Consider the following 18,350-nt stretch of genomic DNA (forward strand, 5'->3'; position numbering starts at 1 on the left):
CCACACAAGTCACAGCTGTACGCTTTAACTCCACTGTGGATGAGTTGGTGTCTTTTTAAGCTTCCAGCCTGGGTAAAAGATTTTCCACACAAGTCACAGGTGTATGCTTTAACGCCACTGTGGATGTGTTGGTGTCTTTTTAAATGTCCAGCCTGGGTAAAAGATTTTCCACACAAGTCACAGATGTATGCTTTAACTCCACTGTGGATGAGTTGGTGTGTTTTTAAGCTTCCAGCCTGGGTAAAAGATTTTCCACACAAGTCACAGATGTATGCTTTAACGCCACTGTGGATGAGTTGGTGTGTTTTTAAGCTTCCAGCGTGGGTGAAAGATTTTCCACACAAGTCACAGATGTAAGCTTTAATTCCACTGTGGATGAGTTGGTGTGTTTTCAGGTATTGAGCTCCGGTAAAACCCTTCCCACACTCGTCACAGCTGTATTTTTTCTGTCCCTTTCTTCTGTGAGGTTTGTCGGCCTCCTGAGAGCGCTGACTTCTCGTTCCATGTTGGTCCTGCAGTGACAGAGATACAAACAGAGGCAGTGAGTGAAATGCAGTCGTGGAACAAACTGAAACTCCATTAGTGGAATCAAAGATGTCAACAAACACATTGTAGGTGTGTTACCACCACCTTCTAGTGATAGTATCACATTACAATGATGAGCTACAATGAGAGTTGTAACCTGCACACAGGTTCAATAACAGAGATATTTTTGCTCACCTTTTGGGTTGAAGTCATTGTTTCCTCTGTAGTGGCTGAGCTGAGTCTAAATGGCTCGTCTCCTCCTGTTGATCAGCTGGAACAAAATATATATTTATTAGGGGTGCAACGATACACAAAATTCACGGTTCGGTTCGGTTCGATACTTTGGTGTCACGGTTCGATATTTTTTCGATACAAAAAAAATGTTCATGCCTTTTTAATTTGTCATTTATTAAAATTATAAATATATATTTTAACTCAAAAGTACAGTTTTTAAATTTAACCCTAACCCTTGTGCGCGTTTTTTATTTTGACAGCGAATGCGCACCTGCGGACCACTTATGTGCAGCCCTGGTTATTTAGCTCGTCATATTGCAGCCACAGAAATTCTTTTGTCCATGAAACCATAAAGCTGCACTTTCTTTTTGCCTTATAGTCTGATTTGTCATAACTTCTCCGTTTTGTGGTAAGCTTTTCTTTGGCTGTCACTTCTTCACCCCGACCTGTCTTATTTGGCTCAGCAGAACTAAAATATATATCGTGCTGCTTTTACACACGGACTCACATAAGCTCAGCGATTCTCTGCGCGATCAACCTCTCACATGTTTAAGCTGCCGGAGATTTCACTTGTCATGTTTGCATAGTAAGCTAACGATTAATAAGACGATGTCAGAGGAATTGGTGCACAAATTATCATCACTCACAGATCAGTGCTGTCGCTCTCTATACACAGTTCGCACGATTGCAAAGTGAAAGCAAAAAAACAAGCGCAAATTCAAACGCGATTTCAATATGTCACATATTGACAGTGGCTCACCGATGCCAATGACATAATTACCCAGCTACATTTCTGAAAGAATGCAAAAGCATTGACATATATTTTTCCTTCCTACAATAGCCCGATGGGCAGGGTAGCCCGTCTGAAAAAAATCGCTAGCCCCAGGACGTCGGGCTAGCGATATTGCGAGCCCTGTATCTGATTGAGGAATCGCTCATCTTTGGAAAAGAGAGTTTATTACAGAGAAATGTCTCTTTCCAAAATAAAAGCTATACTATCCGCTTCTTCTGGGCTATATTCTCAGCAGCATAAGGAGAATCATGTGCTAACAGCTGTCTAAATGACTCGGCTAAAGTTAGTAGCATGCTTGTTGTTTTTGTCTTTGCACTAGGATGATGTCGGCGTAAATGTGCAGTCATATTCGTTGTGTTCCCACTAGTGCTTTCAGGTTAATCTCGTTGAAATGACCTTAACGCCACAACACGGCAAATCTCCGTTAACGAGCTACCGCCGATCGCTCCGTGCATGGGGCTAGACGGCCAACACGTTAACGAGCTAACTGCGCTAACACACTAGTTCCCACCCATGTAATTAAGCATTGCGTGGCACATCCAACATACTGTTTTACTTTAGTCCATGACTCGCTTACCTTCAGGGTCATACGTCACATGAAAACCAAAATAATTCCAAACGCCAGATCTGAATGAGAGTGGGGGAGGTCCATGTTGCAAGGAGAGCTTAACTTCTGTCTCGCTAGCTTGCCCTGTGCTCTTCCTTCTGACTATGCTGTCTGTGTTGAGCGCTCAGTGGATCTGCGCTCGACAGTGCAGCCTAGGCGGAGTAGTCGAACGCAGATTCACTGAGCGCTCAACACAGACAGCATCGTCAGAAGGAAAGTTGATAAAATAAATTACAAATGTTGTATTGTTCGATACATATGCGTACCGAACCGAAAGCACTGTATCGAACGGTTCAATATCGATACGAATATCGTTGCACCCCTAATATTTATGTGTATTTCATCCTTGACCAAAAGAAGCTGTGATGGAAAGCTCAAATCCACTGAAACTAAATGTCTTCAGTCAGTGTGTCAGCCTTATTAAATTCCGTTCTTTTGAATTATTTTGGCGACAGAGAAAGACTGGACTCAGAGTGGTCAAGCTAAAAAAAAAAAAAAAAAAAGATAGTCATTTTACATTTCCGGAAACGGAGGCCTGTCACACTAACACACGCTTTTTCCATCTAGTTTCCTGTGTTTTATTAATATGGTGCAGCAGCTCTATACTTCCTGTTTCTTAACGTCCCCTTACTGAAGCCTCTGTTGCTAGGCAACCTGTCACCCTCTAACCTCGTTCTTTCTCACAGACTTTATTACAAAGCACAAAAAACAATATAATCAGAAAATAAGGACTAAGGATATATATTTATTTCGTAACAGCCTCCAGTTAAAAACAGTGGTGAGAAAATGCACTAATGAACCTCCACTGATTGAGTAAAAGAAGTTTGGTGCTTCGTTTGAACCTCATAGATTTTATTTTAAAAAAGGAAAAGAAAAATACTCTACAAAACAGAAGGTGAGCTGATAGTAAGAGGGTCATCATCTGACACTACATCAAGATTCTCAGACCATGTCATGGTTCACTTGATCCCTGCAAACAGGCACAAACTGAAACTGTCTTAAGCTTTTGTTAAGACACTGAAGCAGTGGACTGATGAGGCTGTGGAGAATCTGCAGGTGTGTCTGGACTGCACCGACTGGCAGGTTTTCAGGATTGTTACCAACAATTTGGATTATTATAGAGATGCTGTGACGTCCTGTGACATCAGCTTCTGTGAGGAAGCTGCACAGCATCACACACCAGGGTGAGTTAGAATAATGACCAGCTCTGGTTCACAGCTAAGAATATATATATATATTTAAATCCTAACAATACCCAACAGGATTAAAAACATTCTTCTTCTCCCAACTCACCAAGAGCTGCACATTAACCACCACATTATATTTTAATTCACAGCGCTTTCAAATATGAACTTTCATCTCTGTTTCATTAGTTTTGTTAACATCTTCCTGTGCATCACTTTACAGCAGCCACACTCATTAAAATGAGACTTTGTAGGAGTTCACTTCCTCTCATGTGTTCATCCACAGCAGCTGTATGGGCTCAAAATGTGGTCATAAATATTTTGTACTTGTAAAAAAGATTTGTGTGTGCGTAAAAAAGATTTGTGTGTGGACTTAGGAAAAAAACCCTGCAAGTTACAAGTACGGATTTTGACCCTATTTTTCTTCCTTTCATCTGATTGGTCAATGTCATATCAATCACAAATGTAACAATCCAATCAGAGAGCAGATGGGTTTGGCTGTCGAGGGACGCTTTTTTTGAACTGCAGGGCCCTATTTCAGGAAGCCGGTTTAGAAAACTCAGAGTGAAAAACGATACTCAGGGTTGAGTAACCCCGAACTGTCCAACTCGGAATATTCGGTTTCAGAAAGGCTGATAACAATTAGTTCAGTCAACGCGGAGTTGCTTTAACCCCAAGTTAAGCGCGCGCACGAGGATACATAAAGCCCTGATTAGTGGAGCACAGATTAAGCGAGTCACCATGGAGACGGAGGGAAAGAAGGCGCGGTCAATGTATCTTACAGCGCTTGAGGCCGAAATTCTGATGGCAGCATATGCCGATAACATGCAAATTCCGCGGAAAAAAAGTAACACAGCTTCAGCTGCAAAAGAAAGGGAGCATGCATGGCAAAACATAGCCGACAGAGTCAATGCGTGAGTGTTAATTTAAACATTGATCTAGGGATTTCCACCCATTTAACACGTTATTTTATTATATTTTATTTTATTTTTTATTTCATACATTTTATTTGTGATGTGATGTGAGCGCAGGTGCAACCCAACAGGCTCCAAACGTTCCTGGCAGCAAGTAAAAATGAAATATAAAAATATAGTCCAAACAGGTGAGGTGTAATTGTATTATGGGCCATAGTGCTTGGTCTGTTTGTCCCATGTAAATCAATTGCAGTTAGAGGCTACATTAATTTCCCCTCTGTAAGCACTTATTGAAATTATCTGAGCACATTACAAGTACATATTTGCTTACTCTGTATGCTCAAATGTGACCCGTTATAGCCAACAGAAAAAAAAGCGGAGGCCCGAAAAACAGGTGGGGGTCCTCCACCACCACCACTCACAGAGGCTGAGCAGTTGGCTTCCACATTTGTGATAATGTTGGCAGCATCACATATGATCTTCACAGTGCAGAGAACACAAATTAGCATCCATTACTATAATGAAATAATTTGTTAGTTTGAAATGCTACAGGGAGCTATGTACCTGTACATTAATGCTGTGGAAAGACTTCCTGTTCACATAGTCTCCTTCATTTACTGAAGGAGCAATGATTGGAAATGTGAGTGCCATCTATACAGCCAATCACGCCTGGGAACCGTGAGAATAAATGTAAAATTTAAGTAGTAGTTCAAGTATCACCACATCATGAATTAAGTTTCGTTCATCCTGATACCTGCAATTTTGTGGAATCCCTCTTTGATGAATCTTGTGGGTCTGTGACCGGGGAACACCACAAACGAGTACAGGAGACGTTTCAGTGCAACTGTAACATTCCTGACTGCCCGACAGACGGTAGCCTTGGAAACGTGCTCAGCGTCACCAATATTATACAGAAAGCTCCCGTTTGCAAAAAACCAAAGTGCAATACAAATAATAAGTACAGAACTGAGAGAGTGTCCGCGATGTGTCACATGAGCAATATTAGGCCTGAGGATGTTATTCAAATAAATTATAGATTGTGCTGACAAACGGTAACGTTCACACAGGAACTCATCAGGAAATGATAAAATGTCCAAACGCGCTCTAATCAGTCTCTCCCGGCGGAGAGCTCTGCGGAGAATTTGGGCTTCAACATCTACTGGCTCTTCAAGGAAGGAGCACGCCATGTCTGACACTTCCTACAGTCAGGTTTCCGACAAAGAGGCGGAGAAAGTCAGGGTTAGTTGAAGTAAACCTGCTAGGGGGCAGGTTAGCTTCACGGAGTGTGTCGTCATAGTAACTCACTCAGAATTAATCTAAACTCGCTTTGTGAAACCGAAAACCCAGAGTTTTCGTTAACTCAGGGTATACTTACTCAGAGTTTGCACTAAACCGGCTTCCTGAAATAGGGCCCAGGTCTTTGAAGGGAATAAATGCCCTTTTACATGCCAACCCAGCGTTTTCCTTCATCACCACGAAGGAAAACAGTCTGTGGTCGTCCGAGTTTGGTGATTTTTGTGTCACAGGTCTACGTGTTTAATACAGGGACTTCCACAGCCTTTTCAACAGCGCTGCGGACCGCGGGGTGGGGGCGGGCAGTGTTTTGGAAATGACAGTCTTCATTACAAAGCTTTCTTCGTTATGAATTAGCATACATGTTTTTATTGAACATTTGAAGAACCAGCAAAAAAAAAAAAAAAAAAAAAAAACTCTTGTAGAGGACATAAAGTCAGAGATAGAAAAGACAAGGACCAGGTGCATCTAGTGCAGGTAGAGCTGCTGCAAAAACCCACAGAGCCCAGCAGCCAGCGTAACAAATTCTGGATCCTTTGCTTTTAGTTAGCAGTTAACATTAGCAGCACATCCTGCGTCCGATGTGAGCAGCAATGGTCCTGGGTCAGCCCTGACTTTGTGTTAAACTAATCCTAAAGTAATAATGGTATTTCTAACCACTGACATACCACAACTTTTTCCTTTCAACAGCTACTGAAAGTTAGGGGACCTAGCTGCTATCGGATATTTATATAGCGATCCTCCAGCTTCAAACTGTATCACCCTTCAAGGACCTGCAGTTCAAAAAAGCGCCCCTACGACAGCCAAACCCATCTGTTCTCTGATTGGATTGTTACATTTGTGATTGACATGACATTGACCAATCAGATGAAAGGAAGAAAAATCGGGTCAAAATCCGTACTTGCAACTTGCAGGGTTTTTTTCCTAAGTCCACACACAAATCTTTTTTACGCACGCACAAATCTTTGTTACACATACAAATCTTTTTTACGCACACAAATCTTTTTTACACATACAAATCTTTTTTACAAGTACAAAATATTTATGACCACATTTTGAGCCCATACAGCTGGACAATAAAGTTTATAGTGACCCTGATACTGCAGCAGATCGCTCTGACTTCCTGTTATCACTTAAATAGAAATGAGGCTGTAGAGGTTTGGTGCAGGCAGAAAAACAGCTGCAGGGACAATGAAAAGACTTTTCTGCTCCAACTTCTCCCAGCATGCTGAGCTAATGATTAGTTGGTGTTTTTCTCCAAACACTCTCTCACTCTTCTCTCAACGTGTTCACAATAAACTGTGAACAGACACCGAGGAGAGCAGCAGAAGACCTCATTCAGGAGCTAACCTCAACATGAACTGAACTCACAGTAAAGTTAGCTCGGTGCTTACCTTTAGATGAGCCCACAAACCGAGAGAAACTCCGCGATGAAGCTGCAACTCTTTCCAAACACAGGAAACAGATCAGGGAGCAGAGACCCACGTGGTTCACGCTGATCTCAGCTACGATCCAGGAGACAAGGGTGGGCAGATCGATGCAGATATCGATCAGGACGTTGGTAGTGGTATATGATCGACATTTCAGTTTGTTTCTCTCCTCTAAGTTCACTACTTTACTCCCGTTTCATGACAAAGCAGCTCTCTCTGCTCGACTCCTCTCCTGCACACATTTGCTCCGCCCCACTCTTCCGATTCTGCTGTGGTTTGTTACTGTGTGGTCACGTGACTGCGCTACACATCGTGAGTAGGTGGGGTGTTTTCCAAAAGTACCTCCTCTTTCCTTTTCCTCGGTTCTTTTCCTTGGCCTCGTTGAAAACGTCATCATGGGAAGGAGAATTGCTAAGGACACAGGAAAAGAGAAGAGCGGTGCTGAGAATTGGAACAGCCTTACACTAGTCTCTCCGTATCAATGGCTGTATCCCAATTAAGAGACCGTACGCTTGAAATACGCGCACTACGTGTACTACGTACTGTGCGCGGAAGTGAGAGGCTTGTGAAATGGGACGGTCTAGCCTTCGTCGGGCCGTTCAGGTTGCCTAGCAACCATGATACTATGATGATGATACAGCTTTGTTTGACAGAAATGAAGGAGAAAAATTTTTTTTGTTTGTCATTCATTTTTGTCATGACATCACTTTGATTAGTTGAGTATCTGAGGCTGAGACCACGAGACTGTAAAAACATGATTGTTGGGCTTTATTTCTGTACTGAACAGTCATTTCAAGATTAGTTAGTAAATAACAATTATACATATATATATATCGGGTCCTCTAGGCCTGGGAGCTTGAGGGTCCTGCAGTATCTTAGCTGTTCCCAGGACTGCGCTCTTCTGGACAGAGATCTCCGATGTTGTTCCCGGGATCTGCTGGAGCCACTCGCCTAGCTTGGGAGTCACCGCACCTAGTGCTCCGATTACCACGGGGACCACTGTTACCTTCACCCTCCACATCCTCTCGAGCTCTTCTCTGAGCCCTTGGTATTTCTCCAGCTTCTCGTGTTCCTTCTTCCTGATATTGCTGTCATTCGGAACCGCTACATCGATCACTACGGCCGTCTTCTTCTGTTTGTCTACCACCACTATGTCCGGTTGGTTAGCCACCACCATTTTGTCCGTCTGTATCTGGAAGTCCCACAGGATCTTAGCTCGGTCATTCTCCACCACCCTTGGGGGCATCTCCCATTTTGACCTCTGGAATTCCAGGTTATACTCGGCACAGATGTTCCTGTACACTATGCCGGCCACACAGCAGTGTGCTCTCGTGACAGAGCGGCTGTGTGTATTTGTGGCCTCGCTAGCAATGCGGCATTTCATCTCCGAGGAAGTTATCCCAGAGAGAAGTAAAGCAAGTGAGTAAGTTCATCTCTGAATGTTTGTAAAGCATTCCCGTGTTAAGCTTAACAACCGATGTATGGAGCAAGTGCCTCTTCTCCCTCCCTCTCCTGCTGCTAATTCCATCGTGAAACTGATTAATGATCAGCTTTTCGGCTTTTCTGTCGCAAGTCCTTCTATCTTTGTTTTTGGCCCACTTTGCGCCAGAAAGAGGAAACCAGCGGCTGAACAACAGCAGCATGTTTAAGCTTGATAAGCTGTTGTTAGAATTTATTTAATATTACTTTCTAGACCAGGATCTTTTTCTACGTAACTGACGGCTGGTAAGTTTAGCCAGGGGGGCCGATAGGGCATTAACAGGGAAAAGGGGGGCAAAAAGGCATAATTTTCTTTTTTATTCTGTTTTAAAATGTCTAGCTTTTAATAAATAATTATCTAAATCTTACACCCAAAGTTTTAATCTGATGTAAAATGTATAGAAGTCCAATACTGTAAATAGTAACTGTTAAGTCTAATATACCCTAGTAAGTTATAGTACTATTTCCTTTGGGAAGGTACCATCTGTGCAGTCTGCAATTCTGTTGAAGAAAGATGCTGAATCTATTTAATTATCGTTGAAAAATAATTTATTTATGTGCATTTTTTTCACACTGCATCAAATTAAAGTTGATTACATTGATTAAGCATCACGAGGTGGAGGGTGGGGGCTGGTTCCCTATTTTCTTTTTTTTGCTTGGAGTTTGCAACCCTATTCGTACCAGAATAGGAAGGATGGTGTTAGATTTGTATTGTTGATTGTCATTTATGCTTAGAAATATCTACTCATTATATGCTTATAGTTGTATAATCAATGCCATGGTTTTTAGATGAACTGCTGGACTTCCAGGCCAGCAGGTTTAGGGAAGTCGTTTATGGGGTCACACTATAACTGACCCCCCCCCCACACACACACACACACACACACTTGCACAACGCACAGGCAAGGTCCAAATTTAAGATATTAGTATCGGACATAAAAAAGTAGTATCGTGCCATCTCCAGTACAAACATCACTAATGTCTCATAACTTTGCTCACATGTGGCCAACAGTAATGTTTTAATGTTCTTCATTATTAAACATTTGCACATGAATAAATGCGAAGTTCACTCTTCGGCCGCCCCCTTCTGCCGCATTTTGCGGCAAAATTATCCACACCCACCGCCGCGCTATGAATTGTGTATCCCAAAACATAAGCCGCATTGTTCGGAGGAACCAGCCTTCGCGGTCTATGTGGGCAGGATCCTTCGAAGACTGAGAAGGCTGGAAATGCGAGGCTGGAAACTGGGACAGTCTAGCCTTCAGATTTGTGTCACCAGCTGTCTCAGTGGAGTTTAATATTTAACAGGAATAATTGTAGAGGCAAAGCCTACGCTTGAAACCACTGAGGTGGTCGTTAACGGGGGTGACACGATGTCACTGGTATGCATGAATTAATTAAACAGTCCAATAGCTCCAGCAGTACTTATCTCTTCCTTTTTGGTCTTTATTCCAAAATCATCTTAACATAACAGCGCAGCGGTCACCAGTGTTGGGTGTAATGCGTTACTAAGTAACGCGTTACTGTAATTAAATTACTTTTCCACTGAAAAAGTAGAGTAACTAATTACTGTTCAATGTACTTCCGTTACATTGTAAAATAATTAAACTCGCTGAATATTGTTATTTAATTTCAATAATTTGTCTTCTAAACATAGAAGTAAACTCTGCCGCTTTAACATCGCTGTAGTGTAGGTGCGCGTCATTTCGCACCAGTTTGCTGCATAGTCGTATTCTAAAGCGGAAGATGTCGGACTCGGCTGAAGCGAGTGGCTGTTTTATGAAATGGACATATTCCCGTCTCTTCACTTTTCTGAAACAAGCAGACAAGAATATTACAGTAATATGTAAGCTATATGTCTTGGCGAGAAAAAACTATCAGTAGCTGTTAATAGCATGAGTAATCTAATGAAGCGCATGACATGAGAGCATAGACGAACACTTCTTGTTCATCATCCATGGATAACACCATGGCAACTCCTGCTAAGCAGGCAAAGCTGGATTTTACTTCAGCAGCACAGAAAACGTCTGAAGGTGAGCTTAAAAAAATGATTGCAGGCAACATTGTGGAAGAGATGCTACCTCTGCGTACTGTAGAGTACTGACTAAGTAATTAGTAATTAATTACTTTTTTAAAGTAACTTACCCAACACTGCCGGTCACAAACTGTTTGCCTTCTTACAATTAACGACACACCTGATGCTGACTAAGTGTGTCTACCCTTAAATACCTTTACATGAACAAACCATACCAAAACAGAAAAAGGTGACCTCTGGTGGCCACATATGTTATTAACCCAAAAATGGCTCCTACGCCCCAACCACTAATTGTAATGGCTATCAGACATGGCAATTCTAATCACAAAGAAAATAAGGAGCCACTCATACAGTCTACTTTAGACATATAAAGTCACATAAATAACCAAAAGCAAACAGAGCATTTAAATACACTTTTATACCAATGTCTAATGTAACAGGTAAAGTTTAGTTACAGGTCTTTCAAGAATGTTAGTTTTTGTTTTTAAAAGTACAGATTGTACAAGTCCATTTTTGTCATGAATGGTTTCCAGAACTCTTCCAAGTGGCCAGGAAACACATGGTGCAGAAGAATCCATTATAATGACTATATCTCCAAGTTTTAGATCCTTCTTCTTTTTCTTTTTTCTTTTTGCCTGTCCCGTTTGGCTCTTTTGCCATCAGAATTATTGTCTAAAGGCGAAGAAAGATGCCCAACGGATTTACTTTACTAAATGGACCATCCCAGTAATGGTGTATTTGATTCACCTTTTATTGTTCATTTTATTTTATTTTTACTTGTTTAATACGGGACAGACTTGACTGGGGAAAAGAAAGGGGAGAAAGAAAGAGGGAAAGAAAAACAACAGGGAAGAGGGACGGGGATAAAGGGCAAAAAACAAAATAGAAACAAAATAAGCAGACAAAAAATACATATATCAATCTCCTGGATCACCTGTTGAAAAATAAAAAAGAGAAAACAAGCAGAAGAAAGAACAAAACGAGCAACATAAAAAAACAACATCACGATGATCTATGGGAGTGTAACAGTAAATACTAAATATTAAACATTATTGTGCAGCACGTAAGATCGACAGCACACAGTGTGGTTTGAGGTAGGAGCCAAAAAGGGTGTAGTTTGTGTGTGTGAGTCCCCGTGTGTACACCTGTGAGCATGGACGCGCTCGTATTTAAAAGGTTCCTTCATGTAATGATCTGCTAGAGGGTGTGGGGAGCAACAGCCCCGTCCTCCAGGACATGAAGCAGGTATGGAGGAGATCAAGACTCCAGACATCCAGAGGCCCTCAGAACACAAGAGACCAAGGAAGACCAACAGAGGGGCAGCTGTGCCACTATCCCAGAAAGAGCTGAGGAGAGTCCCAGAATAAGGGCTCACTCAGCAGCCGCGGAGCAGAAGCCAGGGGGAGTTGCAGTGATGTGCCCGGGAGCTCCGCCGGCAGCCAGCTGTGCCTGAGTGACCGAGCCCCAGGCTCCAGGCCCCGACAAGCAGCCACCAAGGAGTGAGCCGGTGTGTACCTGGACGCCCATCCCCAGGCACCGATGTCTGCGGGCGTCTGCCACTGACAGGGGAAGTGGTGGGGGGAGATAGGCCTCCATACCTTGGAGGGCCTGAGATGTCCCCAGAGAGGTGGCGTCTGATACCTGACCTGACATATAGACACAGACATACAGGCACACACAGAAACAAACATCCATTCCCACCCTCATGCTCTAATATGCACTCAACATTCACCCAACGTGGAGACAGACATTGAGAGACGCTGTACACACAATCACACTCCCCAAGCGTACTCTAAGCCCCAGGGCTAGGTACCCTTGCCCCCGGAGGGGGAAACTGCACCAAGACCCAGGTAGTGTAACCCTTTTCCCTGGGGTGGAGAGAAGCAGACTGCCCCGGCTCGGCAGCAGCAGGGAGGCCCCACATTCCAGACCGCAGTCGGACGGCCAACTCCTCCTAGCCCGCCCGCTCCAGCAGGCCGCAGAGAACGGGGGTGAGAGAAGACTCCAAACCTCCCTCCACCCGCTCATTGTAGTGTTGATGCATGTGTGTTCTAAGGTGCATTTAAAACCAAGGAGGGCATGGAGCTACCTGCCAGAGAGCAGCAGGTAAGCGCATAGCCCCTCCTGCTAGCCCTCAATGTCTACATGTATTTAAAATTGGGAGGTGGGCAACGACGCCAGGGGTGAGGTTGTACACCCTGATGGTAATTTGGAAACAGTGTAGCGTGCCCACCCCCAAGATCCTATATGTATGTGTAATGAGAGTGTGAGTAATGTGAATGTCTAAGTTGTGGGATAAAATTGAGGCACAGGCAGCCAGAAGGGGACAGAGGGGGCGATGCCTCCCCTGCACCCTGGTGACACACCTTTACCCCAAGGCCCTGAATGTGTGGGTGATTGTGGTGAAGCGGGAAGAGGGAGGCAGCTGGAGATGGGGAGGGAACGAAGGAAGGGGGCCCAGGCCCATCCGGACCGGGACCCGCAGCAGCAGCACTGCCCAGCCCCACAGAGTCCGGGAGAGCCCACCCGACTCCACCCCAGAGAAAACTGCACCCACCCCATCATCCAGTCATCTCCCAAACTACACAAAACAATAGACATCCAGGTTGTGTTCATTCTCCACCTCTCCTATATCTCTCCCCCACCTGCAGAGTGAGCTCCTGTAGAGAGGAGACCACCTGCAAAGATATAACAGCCTCCCCACCAGTTAGAGAGCCCCCTAGTTGGACCGATGCATCAGAGGTCCCCTGCACTGGGGCTAAGCCCCCCTGCACCCACCCACCCACAGCTCTGGCGACACAACAGCCAGGACCCAAGCCCCCAAGGCCCAGCCAGCACCCCAGACCGGGGGCGGAGCACCCCCAGACCCCCAAGCCTCCACGCCCGTCTCGGACCCACCCAGCGGCAGCCAGGCTACCAGGCCACCAGGCCAGTAACCAACATCCGCCAGCACAGACCCTCCCCCATCTCCGCTGTATGCAGCCACAAGGAAAACACCATCTAAGAGCCACCAGAGCCCCTAACCAGGTCATGGCCACATCCCCCGGGTTAGGCCCTCCAGGGAAAACGTCCCTAGGGACTCCCCAGACGCCCTAAGGCCGTCCCTACCCCCATATCAACCACAATAGCGAAGGCAGGACCAAACCATGACCCCCCACCCCCAATAGGTGATGAAGCCAATCAAAGGAGCCCAAAGGGATTGCTCAAATGTGATGGCAGAGGCTGTATCAAGACTAATGTGATCTATTAGATGGTTTTTATATTGGTTAGAATTAAGATTATTTTTATTTTTCCAGTTAATGAGGACCATTTTCTTGGCTATGCATAGGGCCGTAAAAACAACGTGGGCTGTGTTTATTTCTGCAGTGACCTCATCCAAGTTGCCCAGCAAGCATACTAAAGGGGAGGCTGGAATGTTACATTTCAGACACTTTGATAAGTCTTCACATATCTCACGCCAAAACTTCTGAACTGGTGGACAGAACCAAAGAGCGTGGATGTAATTGTCCGGTGTATTTGCTAGACAGTGTGAGCAGTTCTTGGAAGGCGTTGTTAAGGGTTCAAATATTGAAGAGGGATACAGGAGGAATTCCAAAATAAAACACTGATCCGGCCGGGTGGAGTAAAACGATGATTTTAATGAACACACGTGTGGGAGATGAACACTGTACTCAGACAGCATCGATCTCCCTAACAATACACAAGCAGTTGTTTTATACCATCAGGGTTTAATTTTATGACGCCCCCACATGCGTCATCACATGCATAAGTTTCAAAACCACAAATGCTCCGTTAACGACTTTAACACTGTTTGAAAGAGCATCTTCTTCGCCTCCACTCCAGGTGCTTCCGGTAGCTCATCTCGCTCTCGATTCTCCAAAACCTCGGGCCATGCTCTGCAACAAACTAGCAATTCTGCACGCACAAAAATGCAGTTACAAGCAAAATATGTCTGAACTGTCACCTAGAACATAAGCGTACCTACAGTGTGTATGTGTGTGTGTGTGTGTGTGTGTGTGTCCTGACCTCAATTGGCACTCTGTGTCACCTCTCACCTCACCCACTAATGCTCACAACCAGACAGAGGCCACTCTCAGATGTGTAGCAGTTTACTATAACTATATATATATGTAATATATTGAATAAATGCTGTAAATGAACGCCACTACTCAAAGCTTAATAAAAAGATATAAATGAATAAAAGATAATAATGAATAACCTGGTTATTCAAATAGCATCCTCCCAACAGCTGCTCAAAGTAACTTACACTTAGACTCTGCTTTAGTTTCACTTTCACAAGCATGCTCTGCAAAAGCCTACGTTTCCTGTCTACTTTGGCACAGAGTGTACTCAGAGTTAGGGCTTTCTTTTATAATGCAATATAATCTGCATATAAACATTTAACATTACAAAAAGCATTCAAAAGCATTTAAGATTATAGATTTAACTCAACACTTTAAAGTGGTTATAACTGCACCTGTAATAAAAGTTAATTGGGTGCTAATATGTTTAAACATCTGAATACAATATCAATGCTGTAGATTATGTTATTAATGTTATTAATGCAATGGTAGTGATGATGACCATGAACAATAGCAATAAAATTTTCTCTGATCTTCACAGCGTATAGCCCATCTTGAACATCCTATGACCAGTATATTGCACTCTATGTAATATTTTGTATTGTGTTAATTGCAAACTAGGATTTCTGATCCATTAAAAGGTTTTTAAGCATATCTGAGACCAAAGGTTTTGGTCTAAGCTGATTGATAAATCTGCTTCCCATTTTGCAATAGGAAAGGATATTGATTCATCTATTTTAGAAAGTGTTCTGTATATATTAGACAATAATTTGGGGGGGTTTTAGACTAAAAAATTGTACCACACTCGATGGTGTTTGTAATTCAGCTTCACTGGGATTAAATTTCTTTTTACTATGGATTTAATTTGTTGATATTCCAAAAATCGTTTCTTGTTGATCCCATATTGTGTAACTAGTCTGTCAAACAAAATAAAGTTTGTTCCTTCCAATATATGTTCCAAGTATTTAATTCCTTTGCAATTCCAATCTGGAAAGTTTATCATATTATTGTTTTGTAATATGTCCGGATTGTTCCAGATAGGTGTACGTTTGCATGGGATTAATGAAGACTCTATCATTTTTAGAAACTCCCACCATGCTGTCAGAGAAGAGCTGATGTTGATGCTTTTAAAGCATTCATGTCGTTTGATGTTTGAGCTGAAAAATGGTAGGTCTGAAATTTCTAGATTATTACATAGTGCCTGTTCTACATCTATCCAAGGTTCATCTAAGAGGGTGTGTTTAAACCATCTAGAGATGAACTGAAGCCTATTGGCTAAAAAATAGTGATTAAAGTTAGGCAGATCTAATACTCCTTTATCCTTGGTCTTTTGTAGTGTTTTTAAGCTGATACGTGGGGGTTTATCTTTCCAAAGGAATTTAGAAATATACGAGTCTAGAGATCTGAACCAATCTTGTGATGGCTTATTTGGGATCATTGAAAATAAATAGTTTTTTTTGGCAAGACCATCATTTTTATCGCGGCGACCCTTCCCATGAGTGATATGGGTAAAGATTTCCATCTAGTCAGATCGCCTTCTACTTTCTTTAGAAGTGGGATGTGGTTTAATTTAGTTAATTCTGAAAGCTTAGGAGAGACATTAATACCTAAATATTTTATATTTCCAGATTGCAGTGGGGAAGGAGAAGAATTATGGAAGGAGCAATTAATCGGAAGAACTGTTGATTTCAACCAGTTAATTGAATAATCTGAGACACTTGAGAAAGAATTTATCAATGCAATTACCCCAGAGAGATTGGTTTGTGAATTTTGGAGAAAAAGTAACACATCATCCGCATAAAGGCTGATTTTATGTTCTACATTCTTACATTTTATGCCCGTAATTGTTGTACGCTGTCTAATTGCTGCTGGCTCAATAAAAATTGCAAACAGTGAAGGGGAGAGTGGGCATCCCTGTCTGGTGCCCCTCAAGAGAGAGAAGCTGGAGGATGTTTGGTCATTTGTTCTGACACAAGCTGTTGGGGAATTATATAATATTTTTAACCAGTGTATGAAAGAGGATCCAAAACCAAATTTGTGTAAAGTTGCAAATAGAAATTTCCAGTTAACTCTGTCAAATGCTTTTTCTGCATCTAAAGAAAATATTATGGTTTCAATGTTTTTACTGCATGAGTGGTCTATTAAATTAAGTAATCTACGTGTATTTGTTGATGAGTGCCTACCTTTTATAAAACCAGTTTGGTCAGGATGAATTAAAAGCGGGGTTATTTTCTCTAATCTTCTTGAGAGAGCTTTGCAGATTATTTTAAGGTCTACATTAATAAGGGATATTGGACGATAGCTTGAAGGAAATACAGGGTCTTTGCCTGGTTTTAGTAAGAGACTAATATTTGCAGAGTTCATATATGGTGGTAGTCTACCATTTTCTTTGGTTGCCTGCAACATCCTGTGAAAAGCTGGTGCCAGAATCGTCCAGAATTCTTTGTAAAAATCTGTTGAAAAACCATGTGGACCTGGAGCCTTATGATTGGGCATACAGAGCTTCCTGGAGTTCACCTGGCGTCAGTAGCCAATCCAGTGCCATTGCTTGGGTGTCTAATAATTTTGGAAGAGTTATGTTGGGATTTGCAGGTTAATGTGATCCCTGCCCCTGCTTTGTATTTGTGTTATCTGGGGATCACATTTTGTAACTCGTTGAAGTGTCCCGTTTTTCAACTCAATTCTCGTCTCTGACTTCGGTTGGCTTTGCACCTTTTCTGCCAGGAATTTTTTTAACCACATCAAAACAATCCACAAATCGTTCCAGAACATTTCCACAGCTATGCCATCTGATAGCACAGTGGAGTGGGATGTCTATGCATGAGCTATCCATCTCCTCGAGCACAGACTGGAATTGGCGGTGTCAAAGCGGATCGCTTATCTATAAAGTTCACGATTTTTGCCACTGTGGCCATGGCGTCATGAAGATCGGAATTTGACATCTTGGCACAAAGGTTTTCTCACTCTTTTATTCAGTGTTGTTTAATGATGAGATGACCAACTTGTTCCTCAATTAAGGTAACAGCACCCCTGTGTTTTCCAGCAATGGCTGGTGCATCATTATTTGTCACAGCAAAATGTAATGCCAATGCCTCGCTCATCAAAACACTCCTTAAAAACCTTGCCAATACCCTCACGTGGTGTGAATAAGGCACGGCAGGACCACAGATCATCATTTAGAGCGTGTTTTAACACGGCGGACGTGATTGCAGACCTGCACGGCGTTGCCGACCACGCCTCACCACACCCCACCTCACGTTTTTTCAGGCATCGGGGTTAAGCAGAAGACTTCCTCTTGTACTTCCACATCACAGGATCTTACCAGAACAGCCAAACGTGGAACCTCATTGATATCAACGCTTTTGTCCAAAGTAACAACAAACACCTGGGCTTCTTTCAAAGCAGCTGTTTGTTGGGCTCTGACATTGTTACCTATTTCCTGGATGTATCGTTCCACAGTTCTGGCTGATGCAGGTATGTCTTGTATCCTTGCTTTAATTGCATCTTTGTTTGGAAGCCCATTAAATAACATCTCTGAGCTTGAGAGAAAAGCCTCCTTAATAAACGGGTGGCCGTAGCTCAGGTGGCAGAGCAGGTCAGCCACTAATCAGAAGGTTGGTGGTTCGATCCCAGGCTGCCTCCTGACTGCATGCCAAATATCCTTGGGCAAGATACTAACCCCATGTTTGCCTACTGGTGGTGGTCAGAGGGCCCGGTGGCGCCAGTGTCCGGCAGCCTCGCCTCTGTCAGTGCGCCCCAGGGCAGCTGTGGCTA

The 18,350-nt window shown here is 43.1% G+C and overlaps 2 long non-coding RNA genes across 2 annotated transcripts; one reads left to right on the forward strand and one right to left on the reverse strand.

Moving 5' to 3' along the window:
• Positions 1-293: 293 nt before the first annotated feature.
• On the reverse strand, positions 294-6,996 carry LOC120717302. Its single transcript, XR_005692160.1, has 3 exons — positions 6,945-6,996; positions 721-796; positions 294-512 (listed from the first exon to the last, which is right to left on the reverse strand). It is a non-coding gene; the product is annotated as an uncharacterized LOC120717302 (long non-coding RNA).
• On the forward strand, positions 6,912-14,413 carry LOC120717316. Its single transcript, XR_005692175.1, has 3 exons — positions 6,912-6,922; positions 13,922-13,933; positions 14,052-14,413. It is a non-coding gene; the product is annotated as an uncharacterized LOC120717316 (long non-coding RNA).
• Positions 14,414-18,350: the final 3,937 nt, after the last annotated feature.

This window comes from Simochromis diagramma, unplaced genomic scaffold (assembly GCF_900408965.1).
Source record: "Simochromis diagramma unplaced genomic scaffold, fSimDia1.1 OVJJ01000097.1, whole genome shotgun sequence".
NCBI lineage: Eukaryota > Metazoa > Chordata > Actinopteri > Cichliformes > Cichlidae > Simochromis > Simochromis diagramma.